Here is a 15,034-nt window from a genome sequence, read left to right on the forward strand (position 1 = left end):
TGGCCGATTAGGCCTGGCTACAGCTTGCATTGCAAATCATCCCGAAGGTGTTCGATGGAGTTGAGGTCAGGGCTCAGTGCTGGCCAGTCAAGTTCTTCCACACCAATCTCGACAAACCATTTCTGTATGGACTTCACTTTGTGCACCGTAGACTCCCTGATCAAATTAAGGCTAAATAAAAACAGGTGTTTTAATCCAAAGCAAGAATTTGAGCTAAACAGGTGCAGAAAATACTCTAAACTCACGGCTATAATATAATGGAATATAACAAAATAATAATTGTCCAAATGATATTTTTTGAAAATGTGTTGGTAGTGAGATGTGTATATCAAAGTTACTGATCAAAAAAATTGTAATAATTTGAAAAGGGGCAAACATCATGCTGGGACTAGCGCATCGTTGGCCATGAATTAAAGGCTTTCAAACATCATGCTGGGACTCGCGCATCGTTGGCCATGAATTAAAGGCTTTCAAACATCATGCTGGACTAGCGCATCGTTGGCCATGAATTAAAGGCTTTCAAACATCATGCTGGACTAGCGCATCGTTGGCCATGAATTAAAGGCTTTCAAACATCATGCTGGGACTAGCGCATCGTTGGCCATGAATTAAAGGCTTTCAAACATCATGCTGGACTAGCGCATCGTTGGCCATGAATTAAAGGCTTTCAAACTTCATGCTGGACTAGCGCATCGTTGGTCATGAATTAAAGGCTTTCAAACATCATGCTGGACTAGCGCATCGTTGGCCATGAATTAAAGGCTTTCAAACATCATGCTGGGACTAGCGCATCGTTGGCCATGAATTATAGGCTTTCAAACATCATGCTGGACTAGCGCATCGTTGGCCATGAATTATAGGCTTTCAAACATCATGCTGGGACTAGCGCATCGTTGGCCATGAATTATAGGCTTTCAAACATCATGCTGGACTTGCGCATCGTTGGCCATGAATTAAAGGCTTTCAAACATCATGCTGGACTAGCGCATCGTTAGCCATGAATTAAAGGCTTTCAAACATCATGCTGGACTCGCGCATCGTTGGCCATGAATTAAAGGCTTTCAAACATCATGCTGGACTAGCGCATCGTTGGCCATGAATTAAAGGCTTTCAAACAAGCATTTTAGTCAGGTTGCCTAGTGTAACGGATGTGAAACAGCGAGCTAGTTAGTGTTTCAATTGGTGACGTCACTTGCTCGAAAGGTTGCAAGTTCGAATCCCCGAGCTGACAAGGTACAAATCTGTCGTTCTGCCCCTGAACAGGCAGTTAACCCACTGTTCCTAGGCCGTCATTGAAAATAAGAATTTGTTCTTAACTGACTTGCCTAGTAAAATAAAAAAGACTAAACCTCGATGATTAGATTAGCCCTGTTATCTTTGTGATTTGCGGTAATACTTCCTGCGCTATGCAGAGCAGACTGTGAAGGAAGGGTCTTCTTGATATTATGGCGGTTCACTAAAAATGGTAATAGGTGCATGGCGCTATCTACTGATTTGTCTGTTTATCAGCCTACTATTCTGTAACATGAGTCAATTACACTGTGAAAAAAATACCTAACCAACTAACCTTACACCTATTCAAACCTCATTATTCCACTACTTTGGCCCTCTGATTCAACACCAGGCCATCAGACTGGGAGGACGGGATATTATTGTTCAAAACACCTTGTAACTCTGCAGTAAAATATTGTAATATAATAATAATAATAAATGCCATTTAGCAGAAGCTTTTATCCAAAGCGACTTACAGTCATGTGTGCATACGTTCTACGTATGGGTGGTCCCGGGATCGAACCCACTACCCTGGCGTTACAAGCGCCATGCTCTACCAACTGAGCTACAGAAGGACCAAGTTCTCTGCAGCTGCCACCACAACATCTATCCACTGTGTTTTATATTCTATTCCTGTGGTACAGTTGACAAACATGGCCATGAACTCCAAAAAATAGATCTTACTGAAGCATGTTATTCCTGTCACTCTCTATTGACCTCGGCCTAATCACAGGGATCCTCTCAGGATCCCTCACCCTGGACCCTTCTTCCTCTAGTACTCTCTTCACTGCTTCAGCATACAACACCTTCTGCACTACTGTGATCCTGGTAACCTCAACCTGTCTTTCTCTCACTGGACACATCTGATCTCCAGCACCATGTGTACCCCTACAGTTTATACACACAACTTTTTACATCAATACTACACATTCCATTCTCTCAGGTCCTCCTGCACACTTCTCACATCTAGGAATCTCCCTGATACACACTGCTGGAAGGAAGTAGTCAAGGAAGGGAGTTTGTGTTTATACAGGAAGTACCGCCCCCACTTACCGTCAACCAATCATTTCGAGCTATGCGAGCTCGCCAGCTTGGAGTCTTGAAACTCGGAAATGAGATACATTTGGCTCGTACATCCATCCCAATGGGGAAAATGTTTGGTTTTGGAATAAATACCGAAAATAAGATAAGCACAGGCTTGAGGAGATCTTAAACGTTTGTTCTATGAGATAATAGCAGTCAGTTAATATGAACTTTATATACACTGCTCAAAAAAATAAAGGGAACACTTAAACAACACAATGTAACTCCAAGTCAAGCACACTTCTGTGAAATCAAACTGTCCACTTAGGAAGCAACACTGATTGACAATACATTTCACATGCTGTTGTGCAAATGGAATAGACAACAGGTGGAAATTATAGGCAATTAGCAAGACACCCCCAATAAAGGAGTGGTTCTGCAGGTGGTAACCACAGACCACTTCTCAGTTCCTATGATTCCTGGCTGATGTTTTGGTCACTTTTGAATGCTGGTGGTGATTTCACTCTAGTGGTAGCATGAGAAGGAGTCTACAACTCACACAAGTGGCTCAGGTAGTGCAGCTCATCCAGGATGTCACATCAATGCGAGCTGTGGCAAGAAGGTTTGCTGTGTCTGTCAGCGTAGTGTCCAGAGCATGGAGGCGCTACCAGGAGACAGGCCAATACATCAGGAGACGTGGAGGAGGCCGTAGGAGGGCAACAACCCAGCAGCAGGACCGCTACCTCTGCCGTTGTGCAAGGAGGAGCAGGAGGGGCACTGCCAGAGCCCTGCAAAATTACCTCCAGCAGGCCACAAATGTGCATGTGTCTGCTCAAACGGTCAGAAACAGACTCCATGAGGGTGGTATGAGGGCCCGACGTCCACAGGTGGGGGTTGTGCTTACGACAGCCCAACCCCATGCAGGACGTTTGGCATTTGCCAGAGAACCCCAAGATTGGCAAATTCGCCACTGGCGCCCTGTGCTCTTCACAGATGAAAGCAGGTTCACACTGAGCACATGTGACAGACGTGACAGAGTCTGGAGACACCGTGGAGAACATTCTGCTGCCTGCAACATCCTCCAGCATGACCAGTTTGGCGGTGGGTCAGTCATGGTGTGGGGTGGCATTTCATTTCATGGTGTGGGGTGGCACAGACCTCCATGTACTCGCCAGAGGTAGCCTGACTGCCAATAAGTACCGAGATGAGATCCTCAGACCCCTTGTGAGACCATATGCTGCTGCGGTTGGCCCTGGGTTCCTCCTAATGCAAGACAATGCTAGACCTCATGTGGCTGGAGTTTGTCAGCAGTTCCTGCAATTTAAAAAAAAATGGTTTTTATTTCACCTTTATATAACCAGGTAGGCTAGTTGAGAACAAGTTCTCATTTGCAACTGCGACCTGGCCAAGATAAAGCATAGCAGTGTGAACAGACAGTGTTACACATGGAGTAAACAATTAAGTCAATAACACAGTAGAAAAAAAGGGGAGTCTATATACAATGTGTGCCAAGGGCATGAGGAGGTAGGCGAATAATTACAATTTTGCAGATTAACACTGGAGTGATAAATGATCAGATGATCATGTACAGATAGAGGTATTGGTGTGCAAAAGAGCAGAAAGGTGAATAAATAAAAACTGTGGGGATGAGGTTTGGTGAAAATGGGTGGGCTATTTACCAATAGACTATGTACAGCTGCAGCGATCGGTTAGATGCTCAGATAGCTGATGTTTGAAGTTGGTGAGGGAGATAAAAGTCTCCAACTTCAGCGATTTTTGCAATTCGTTCCAGTCACAGGCAAAAGAGTACTGGAACGAAAGGCGGCTGAATGAGGTGTTGGCTTTAGGGATGATCAGTGAGATACACCTGCTGGAGCGCGTGCTACGGATGGGTGTTGCCATCGTGACAAGTGATCTGAGATAAGGCGGAGCTTTACCTAGCATGTCCTTGTAGATGACCTGGAGCCAGTGGGTCTGGTGACGAATATGTAGCGAGGGCCAGCCGACTAGTGCATACAAGTCGCAGTGGTGGGTGGTATAAGGTGCTTTAGTGACAAAACGGATGGCACTGTGATAAACTGCATCCAGTTTGCTGAGTAGAGTGTTGGAAGCAATTTTGACATCGCCGAAGTCGAGGATCGGTAGGATAGTCACTTTTACTAGGGTAAGCTTGGCGGCGTGAGTGAAGGAGGCTTTGTTGCGGAATAGAAAGCCGACTCTTGATTTGATTTTCGATTGGAGATGTTTGATATGAGTCTGGAAGGAGAGTTTGCAGTCTAGCCAGACACCTAGGTACTTATAGATGTCCACATATTCAAGGTCGGAACCATCCAGGGTGGTGATGCTAGTCGGGCATGCGGGTGCAGGCAGCGATCGGTTGAAAAGCATGCATTTGGTTTTACTAGCGTTTAAGAGCAGTTGGAGGCCACGGAAGGAGTGTTGTATGGCATTGAAGCTCGTTTGGAGGTTAGATAGCACAGTGTCCAATGTTGGGCCGAAAGTATATAGAATGGTGTCGTCTGCGTAGAGGTGGATCAGGGAATCGCCCACAGCAAGAGCAACATCATTGATATATACAGAGAAAAGAGTCGGCCCGAGAATTGAACCCTGTGGCACCCCCATAGAAACTGCCAGAGGACCGGACAGCATGCCCTCTGATTTGACACACTGAACTCTGTCTGCAAGGCAGTCATCAGAAAAACCTAGGCTACTGAGTCTGCCGATAAGAATATGGTGATTGACAGAGTCGAAAGCCTTGGCAAGGTCGATGAAGATGGCTGCACAGTACTGTCTTTTATCGATGGCGGTTATGATATCGTTTAGTACCTTGAGTGTGGCTGAGGTGCACCCGTGACCGGCTCGGAAACCAGATTGCACAGCGGAGAAGGTACGGTGGGATTCGAGATGGTCAGTAACCCGTTTGTTGACTTGGCTTTCGAAGACGTTAGATAGGCAGGGCAGAATGGATATAGGTCTGTAACAGTTTGGGTCCAGGGTGTCTCCCCCTTTGAAGAGGGGGATGACTGCGGCAGCTTTCCAATCCATGGGGATCTCAGACGATATGAAAGAGAGGTTGAACAGGCTGGTAATAGGGGTTGCGACAATGGCGGTGGATAGTTTCAGAAATAGAGGGTCCAGATTGTCAAGCACAGCTGATTTATACAGGTCCAGGTTTTGCAGCTCTTTCAGAACATCTGCTATCTGGATTTGGGTAAAGGAGAACCTGGAGAGGCTTGGGCGAGGAGCTGCGGGGGGGGGAGCTGTTGGTCGAGGTTGGAGTAGCCAGGCGGAAGGCATGGCCAGCCGTTGAGAAATGCTTGTTGAAGTTTGATGGATTTATCGGTGGTGACCGTGTTACCTAGCCTCAGTGCAGTGGGCAGCTGGGAGGAGATGCTCTTGTTCTCCATGGACTTCAGTGTCCCAGAACTTTTCGGAGTTGGAGCTACAGGATGCAAACTTCTGCCTGAAGAAGCTGGCCTTAGCTTTCTTGACTGACTGCGTGTATTGGTTCCTGACTTCCCTGAACAGTTGCATATCGCGGGGACTATTCGATGCTATTGCAGTCCGCCACAGGATGTTTTTGTGCTGGTCGAGGGCAGTCAGGTCTGGAGTGAACCAAGGGCTGTATCTGTTCTTAGTTCTGCATTTTATGAACGGAGCATGCTTATCTAAAATGGTGAGGAAGTTACTTTTAAAGAATGACCAGGCATCCTCAACTGACGGGATGAGGTCAATGTCCTTCCAGGATACCCGGGCCAGGTCGATTAGAAAGGCTTGCTCACAGAAGCCAGGGTAGTGGGTTCGATCCCCGGGACCACCCATATGTAGAATGTATGCACACATGACTGTAAGTCGCTTTGGATAAAAGCGTCTGCTAAATGGCATATATTATTATTATTATTATAAGTGTTTTAGGGAGCGTTTGACAGTGATGAGGGGTGGTCGTTTGACTGTGGCTCCGTAGCGGATACAGGCAATGAGGCAGTGATCGCTGAGATCCTGGTTGAAGACAGCGGAGGTGTATTTGGAGGGCCAGTTGGTCAGGATGACGTCTATGAGGGTGCCCTTGCTTACAGAGTTGGGGTTGTACCTGGTGGGTTCCTTGATGATTTGTGTGAGATTGAGGGCATCTAGCTTAGATTGTAGGACTGCCGGGGTGTTAAGCATATCCCAGTTTAGGTCACCTAACAGAACAAACCCTGAAGCTAGATGGGGGGCGATCAATTCACAAATGGTGTCCAGGGCACAGCTGGGAGCTGAGGGTCGGTAGCAGGCGGCAACAGTAAGAGACTTATTTCTGGAGAGTGATTTTCAAAATTAGTAGTTCGAACTGTTTGGGTATGGACCTGGAAAGTATGACATTACTTTGCAGGCTATCTCTGCAGTAGACTGCAACTCCTCCCCCTTTAGCAGTTCTATCTTGACGGAAGATGTTATAGTTGGGTATGGAAATCTCTGAATTTTTGGTGGCCTTCCTGAGCCAGGATTCAGACACGGAAAGGACATCAGGGTTAGCAGAGTGTGCTAAAGCAGTGAGTAAAACAAACTTAGGGAGGAGGCTTCTGATGTTGACATGCATGAAACCAAGGCTTTTTCGATCACAGAAGTCAACAAATGAGGGTGCCTGGGGACATGCAGGGCCTGGGTTTACCTCCACATCACCCGCGGAACAGAGAAGGAGTAGTATGAGGGTGCGGCTAAATGCTATCAAAACTGGTCGCCTAGAGCATTGGGGACAGAGAATAAGAGGAGCAGGTTTCTGGGCATGGTAGAATATATTCAGGGCATAATGCGCAGACGGGTATGGTGGGGTGCGGGTACAGCGGAGGTAAGCCCAGGCACTGGGTGATAATGAGAGAGGTTGTATCTCTGGACATGCTGGTTGTAATGGGTGAGTTCACCGCATGTGTGGGAGGTGGGACAAAGGAGGTATCAGGGGTATAAAGAGTGGAACTAGGGGCTCCGTTGTGAACTAAAACAATGATAACTAACCTGAGCAACAAGGCATATTGACATTTGAGAGAGACATACAGCGAGGCATACAGTAATCACAGGTGTTGAATTGGGAAAGCTAACTAAAACAGTAGGTGAGACAACAACCGCAGGTAAAATGGTGTTGACTAGGCAACGGGGCCGACAGATAAAACAAACAAGCAGAATGGAGTACCGTGATTAATGGACAGTCCAGCGTGCATCAGCTATGGAGCCAAGTGATCAGTGTCCAGGGGGCAGCGGTGGATGGGGCAGGGAAGCTGCACTGGTGAGTGTTATCCAGGTTAAAAAACTAACAATGACTAAATAGCTTGTAGCTAGTTAGCTGGTTAGCTTCTGGAGGTTCTTGAGTGTGTTCTAAAAATTTAAAATAATAGCGATTCAGTATCACATTGGGTGAGGCAGGTTTCCGGAAGGTATAAACAAATTAAAAATCGGAAAGAGATAGAAAGTACATATAGGTCCAGTGAGTGTTTGGGACACGGCGATGCAGACAGTTAGCAGGCCTGTGCTAACAAGCTAACAGTTAGCAGGCCGGGGTAAACAAGGTAGCAGTTAGAGGACTAGAGAGTTAGCCTTTGGGGGACGTCGCGATGGGGTGAGTCTGTTTATTCCTCTTCATGCGGTGACATCGATAGACCGGTCGTGGGCCCGGGTATTGTAGCCCAGGAGTATGCTACGGTGGTAAGCACAGGTGCTCTGGCCGGGCTAGCTTCAAGCTAAGTGGGTGGAAACGCTAGCCAGGAGTAATCATCCGGGGTTGCGGTTTAGCTAGATAGCTAGTTGTGAAGATCCAGCTGAAAAATTTTCAGTTTGCGGTGGGAATCCGGGGATAAAAGATACATAGGTCCGTTATGCTCTGGTTAGCGTCGCGTTGTTCGAACTGGCGAGAGCTTTCCGAGCTAGAGGTTAGCTGATGACCGGTTAGCTGAAGAACGCTAGCATAGCTGGTGGTTAGCTGGCTAGCTTCAGTTGAGGGGTTCCGGTTCCGAAGTAAATATAAATACTTTAGGAAAAAGTAGCTACATTGGGTGAGGCGGGTTGCAGGAGAGTATTTGGAAGCTTAGGTTTAGCAAAATGTTTTTAAAGATATGCAAAGAAAAATATGTAAAAACAAAAAATAAACGATATATACAAGGGACACGATACGACGACTTACTGCTACGCCATCTTGGAAATTACAGCGCACCACCGCTAACTAAGCTAACCGTTTCACATCCGGTACATTGACACAGAACCAGGACATCTTCTACAGGGACTGGGGCTTTTGGTATATCAGCACCTTCAGGACAGTCCACTGGTCAGGGATCCTTTCAACATGGATGCCAGAGGTCTCCAGGACAGTCCACTGGTCAGGGATCCTTTCAACATGGATGCCAGAGGTCTCCAGGACAGTCCACTGGTCAGGGATCCTTTCAACATGGATGCCAGAGGTCTTCAGGACAGTCCACTGGTCAGGGATCCATTCAACATGGATGCCAGAGGTCTTCAGGACAGTCCACTGGTCAGGGATCCTTTCAACATGGATGCCAGAGGTCTCCAGGACAGTCCACTGGTCAGGGATCCTTTCAACATGGATGCCAGAGGTCTCCAGGACAGTCCACTGGTCAGGGATCCTTTCAACATGGATGCCAGAGGTCTCCAGGACAGTCCACTGGTCAGGGATCCTTTCAACATGGATGCCAGAGGTCTTCAGGACAGTCCACTGGTCAGGGATCCATTCAACATGGATTCCAGAGGTCTCCAGGACAGTCCACTGGTCAGGGATCCTTTCAACATGGATGCCAGAGGTCTTCAGGACAGTCCACTGGTCAGGGATCCTTTCAACATGGATGCCAGAGGTCTTCAGGACAGTCCACTGGTCAGGGATCCATTCAACATGGATGCCAGAGGTCTTCAGGACAGTCCACTGGTCAGGGATCCTTTCAACATGGATGCCAGAGGTCTTCAGGACAGTCCACTGGTCAGGGATCCATTCAACATGGATGCCAGAGGTCTTCAGGACAGTCCACTGGTCAGGGATCCTTTCAACATGGATGCCAGAGGTCTTCAGGACAGGAAGTGGTCCACCAGGGTTTCCAGTTCAGTGTCTCCAAAATCTAGAATAACTGTATACATTACAACAAGATCATGCAGTTTTACTTCTCAAAGTATAAAAATATTATCCTGAACCTGACTGCCCTGTAATACAAAACAATGTAACCTGACTGCCCCGTAATACAAAACAAAGTAACCTGACAGCCCTGTAATACAAAACAAAGTAACCTGACTGCCCTGTAATACAAAACATAATGTAACCTGACTGCCCTGTAATACAAAACATGAAGTAACCTGACTGCCCAGTAATACAAAACATGAAGTAACCTGACTGCCCTGTAATACAAAACATGAAGTAACCTGACTGCCCTGTAATACAAAACATGAAGTAACCTGACTGCCCTGTAATACAAAACAATGTAACCTGACTGCCCCGTAATACAAAACAAAGTAACCTGACAGCCCTGTAATACAAAACAAAGTAACCTGACTGCCCTGTAATACAAAACAAAGTAACCTGACTGCCCTGTAATACAAAAGATAATGTAACCTGACTGCCCTGTAATACAAAACATAAAGTAACCTGACTGCCCTGTAATACAAAACAAAGTAACCTGACTGCCCTGTAATACAAAAGATAATGTAACCTGACTGCCCTGTAATACAAAACATGAAGTAACCTGACTGCCCTGTAATACAAAACATGAAGTAACCTGACTGCCCTGTAATACAAAACATGAAGTAACCTGACTGCCCTGTAATACAAAACATAAAGTATCCTGACTGCCCTGTAATACAAAACATGAAGTAACCTGACTGCCCTGTAATACAAAACATGAAGTAACCTGACTGCCCTGTAATACAAAACATGAAGTAACCTGACTGCCCCGTAATACAAAACATGATGTAACCTGACTGCCCTGTAATACAAAACAATGTAACCTGACTGTCCTGTAATACAAAACATGAAGTAACCTGACTGCCCTGTAATACAAAACATGAAGTAACCTGACTGCCCTGTAATACAAAACATAATGTAACCTGACTGCCCTGTAATACAAAACAATGTAACCTGACTGTCCTGTAATACAAAACATGAAGTAACCTGACTGCCCTGTAATACAAAACATGAAGTAACCTGACTGCCCTGTAATACAAAACATAATGTAACCCGACTGCCCTGGGCTTCTCCTATGGTGATGGTGGACCTCTGCAGACAGGTTGTTATGGTGATGTTGGACCTCTGCAGACAGGCGAACAGGTTGCTCAGGTGTGTTAGAGTGTCATGCAGGAAGCCACAGAAGTGGATAACAACAGCCGGACACCTCAGACATTTCGCAGTACTGTAGTATTTCCTGGCCTTGGCCTGCCGGACACCTCAGACATTTCGCAGTACTGTAGTATTTCCTGGCCTTGGCCTGCCGGACACCTCAGACATTTCGCAGTACTGTAGTATTTCCTGGCCTTGGCCTGCCGGACACCTCGGACATTTCGCAGTACTGTAGTATTTCCTGGCCTTGGCCTGCCGGACACCTCGGACATTTCGCAGTACTGTAGTATTTCCTGGCCTTGGCCTGCCGGACACCTCAGACATTTCGCAGTACTGTAGTATTTCCTGGCCTTGGCCTGCCGGACACCTCAGACATTTCGCAGTACTGTAGTATTTCCTGGCCTTGGCCTGCCGGACACCTCGGACATTTCGCAGTACTGTAGTATTTCCTGGCCTTGGCCTGCCGGACACCTCAGACATTTCGCAGTACTGTAGTATTTCCTGGCCTTGGCCTGCCGGACACCTCAGACATTTCGCAGTACTGTAGTATTTCCTGGCCTTGGCCTGCCGGACACCTCGGACATTTCGCAGTACTGTAGTATTTCCTGGCCTTGGCCTGCCGGACACCTCAGACATTTCACAGTACTGTAGTATTTCCTGGCCTTGGCCTGCCGGACACCTCAGACATTTCGCAGTACTGTAGTATTTCCTGGCCTTGGCCTGCCGGACACCTCAGACATTTCGCAGTACTGTAGTATTTCCTGGCCTTGGCCTGCCGGACACCTCAGACATTTCGCAGTACTGTAGTATTTCCTGGCCTTGGCCTGCCGGACACCTCAGACATTTCGCAGTACTGTAGTATTTCCTGGCCTTGGCCTGCCGGACACCTCAGACATTTCGCAGTACTGTAGTATTTCCTGGCCTTGGCCTGCCGGACACCTCAGACATTTCGCAGTACTGTAGTATTTCCTGGCCTTGGCCTGCCGGACACCTCAGACATTTCGCAGTACTGTAGTATTTCCTGGCCTTGGCCTGCCGGACACCTCAGACATTTCGCAGTACTGTAGTATTTCCTGGCCTTGGCCTGCCGGACACCTCAGACATTTTGCAGTACTGTAGTATTTCCTGGCCTTGGCCTGCCGGACACCTCAGACATTTTGCAGTACTGTAGTATTTCCTGGCCTTGGCCTGCCGGACACCTCAGAAATTTTGGGCATCAGCAGATTGTTCTTCATGTATTTCAGATTCAAAGACACACAAATAGACAATGAATTGCTGTCCAAAAAAAACTATATTAGATATGTCATTTTATCAGTACATAAAGCATTGAAACATGATGTTACCAATTGTAACCGTGTTTGTTGTTATTTACTGGGCATTGCATATTGATGACTTCTGGAGTACTTAGAATAGCAATCTAGAGCCACTACCTGTCCCAGACGCTGGACAAGCCCCTGGTACCGTCACAGGAAGAGGTCCAGTGCACGCAATAGGTGTCCTTCCCCATCGGGTCCTGCCAATTCTGGTGGGCACCAGCGGTGTGTGCCCAAGAGCCTGGAAGCTGTTCACCAGGTTTGACCTGTTCAGTGGACTGGTGTGGTAGAAGGTGTACAGTCATGGCCAAAAGTTTTGAGAATGACACAAATATTAATTTCCAAAGTTTGCTGCTTCAGTGTCTTTAGACATTTTTGTCAGATGTTACTATGGAATACTGAAGTATAATTACAAGCATTTCACAAGTGTCACAGGCTTTTATTGACAATTACATAAAGTTGATGCAAAGAGTCAATATTTGCAGTGTTGACCCTTCTTTTTCAAGACCTCTGCAATATGGTGCATAAACTCTTTGTCCTGCTTCTCATTTCTATTAGTTGAGCCCGCAGAGATTCCTTTTTTCTCATCCAAACCGCAAAAATAAAGACATCAAATTAATTCAATAATAATTAAATATACAATCATGTTATCCAATATAGCTGTCAGTTGATTGTGCTAAATTAGCCTTCTAGCCTTTGTTTACTTAAGGGTCAACACTATAAGGCTGGTAAAGTCAATTGTGTCACATTGCTTCAAAATGTAAACAGCATCTGGAGACAAACATTCAAATAGAATGTCACAGAGCCATAGGAAAGCATGGCGATCCATGTCATCATCAGTAGGCCTATCATTTGGTTATTTATACACTATTTTGAGGTGAACCAAAGCTTATTAATAACTGAGAAATAACCTACAATACTGGACCACGTCTGCTAAATAGACTTGAAAAATCTAGCTACAAAAGTACTAGTCTAGCTACAAGAGTAACAACATTCACTTACTCGCACATCCACTCCAAGTCAGAAAGTGGTCTCACCTTCTTGCCAATGGCATGTACAGTCCTAAACAGTATCTTCATCTTCGTGCTGGTCTGCTCTGACATTATTGTCGTCACAGAGGGTGTCAAGAGGAGAGGCTCTGATTGAGCCTGGGACACTCGGCACGCAGGCAATGTGACACTTGCTGTGTTCATGGTCACAAAAAAAAAATGTACCTTTATTTTACTAGGCATGTCAGTTAAGAACAAATTCTTATTTTCAATGACGGCCTAGGAAATGTTCTCCAGCTTCATCATTTTATTTCTGATAACAAATTAGTTGTTTCTGCTTTAATCTTCAGCACACTGGTGACACACAGAACAATTTATCACCACAGTCTCCGCATCTTACTGTAGCCAGCCTCTTGAAACGCCTTTATCTCCAAACCTTCATTTCTCACAAAACTTCCTGTGATTCGTCCTCCTTTTCATCAGTGGGTTTTCGTTTCAAAAGGTTGGCTCACTCCAGGTAAATATAGCCACATAATAGCTATTTATTGAACAGTAGCTAGCAGCAGACCCGTGGCAAGTGAGCGATGTCGAGTAGCTAATGTACCGTGTGGTAAACAGTGCCGCGAAACTAGAAGCACTAGAGACGGTCTGTGGTAGGCTGGCAAACATGAGTAATTCCCTTGAGCCATCATGCCAGATTTGATTACATTACTATTTTGGTACAAACATTTACCCGCCAGTGTGGCGGAAAACCTTCTGACATTTACTCGCCAGTGTGGCGGAAAACCTTCTGACATTTACTCGCCAGAGTGGCGGAAAACCTTCTGACATTTACCCGCCAAATGAAAAATCTACCTGCATTTGGCGCTTGGCGGGTGTTAATTTCAGAACCTGCCGCCATCTATCTACGGTTTCTGGTTGGGGTAGGTTATAATAGTAGGTACAACATCTCCAATGCACTTCCTTATAAACTCACTCACCGAATCAGCGTATAAATCGATATTATTTTCTGAGGCTACCTGGTACATGTCCCAGTCCACACGATCAAAACAATCTTGAAGCGTGGGTTACGCTTGGTCAGACCAGTGTTGAATAGTCCTCGTCAGGAGATACATCCTGTTTGAGTTTCTGCATATAGGAAGGCAGGAGCAAAATGGAGACGTGGTCAGATTTGCCGAACGGAGGGCAGGGGAGAGCCTTGTATGCATCGCGGACGATAGAGTAGGAGTGATCCAGTGTATTGCCCTCACGAGTGCTACAATCAATATGCTGATAGAATATAGGTAGCCTTGTTCTCAAATTTGCTTTGTTAATTAAAATACCCAGCTACAATAAATGCAGCCTTAGGATATATCGTTTCCAGTTTGCAAAAAATCCAGTGAAGTTCCTTGAGGGTCGTCGTGGTATCGGCTTGAGGGGGGATATACATGGCGGTGACAATAACAGACGAGAATTAACTTGGGAGATAATACGGTTGGCATTTGATTGTGAGGAATTCTAGGTCAGGTGAACAAAAGCACTTGAGTTCTTGTACGTTGTTACGATTACACCATGAGTCGTTAATCATGAAACAAACAACCTGCCCTTCATCTTCCCAGAGATATGTTTATTTCTGTCAGCGTGACGCATAAAGAATCCCGGTGGCTGTACGGACTCCGACAACATATCCTGAGCCATGTTTCCGTGAAACCGAGTATGTTACAGTCCCCGATGTCTCTCTGGAAAGCAATCCTTGCCCTAATTTCTTCTACCTTGTTATCTAGAGACTGGACTTTAGTGAGTAATATACTCGGAAGCTGTGGGTGGTGTGCACGCCTCCGAATTCTGACCAGAAGGCCGCTCCGTCTACCACTTCTGCGGCGACGTTGTTTTGGGTCAACCTCTGGAATCAGATCGAATGCCCTGGGTGGTGGTGCGAACAAAGGATCTGCATCGGGAAAGTTGTATTCCTGGTCAAATTGTTGGTAAGTTGACGTCACTCTGATATCCAATAGTTCTTCCCGGCTGGACTAGAAGCGAGGCGACCCTTTCTGTTGGCACCATCTTGCTCACACAAGAAAACTATAACATTAAAGTGATATCTTGTTTATAAGATATTGGATTGAATTTATTGATTAATTGAATACATGAATATACAC

This window comes from Oncorhynchus gorbuscha, unplaced genomic scaffold (genome assembly GCF_021184085.1).
Source record: "Oncorhynchus gorbuscha isolate QuinsamMale2020 ecotype Even-year unplaced genomic scaffold, OgorEven_v1.0 Un_scaffold_601, whole genome shotgun sequence".
Lineage (NCBI taxonomy): Eukaryota > Metazoa > Chordata > Actinopteri > Salmoniformes > Salmonidae > Oncorhynchus > Oncorhynchus gorbuscha.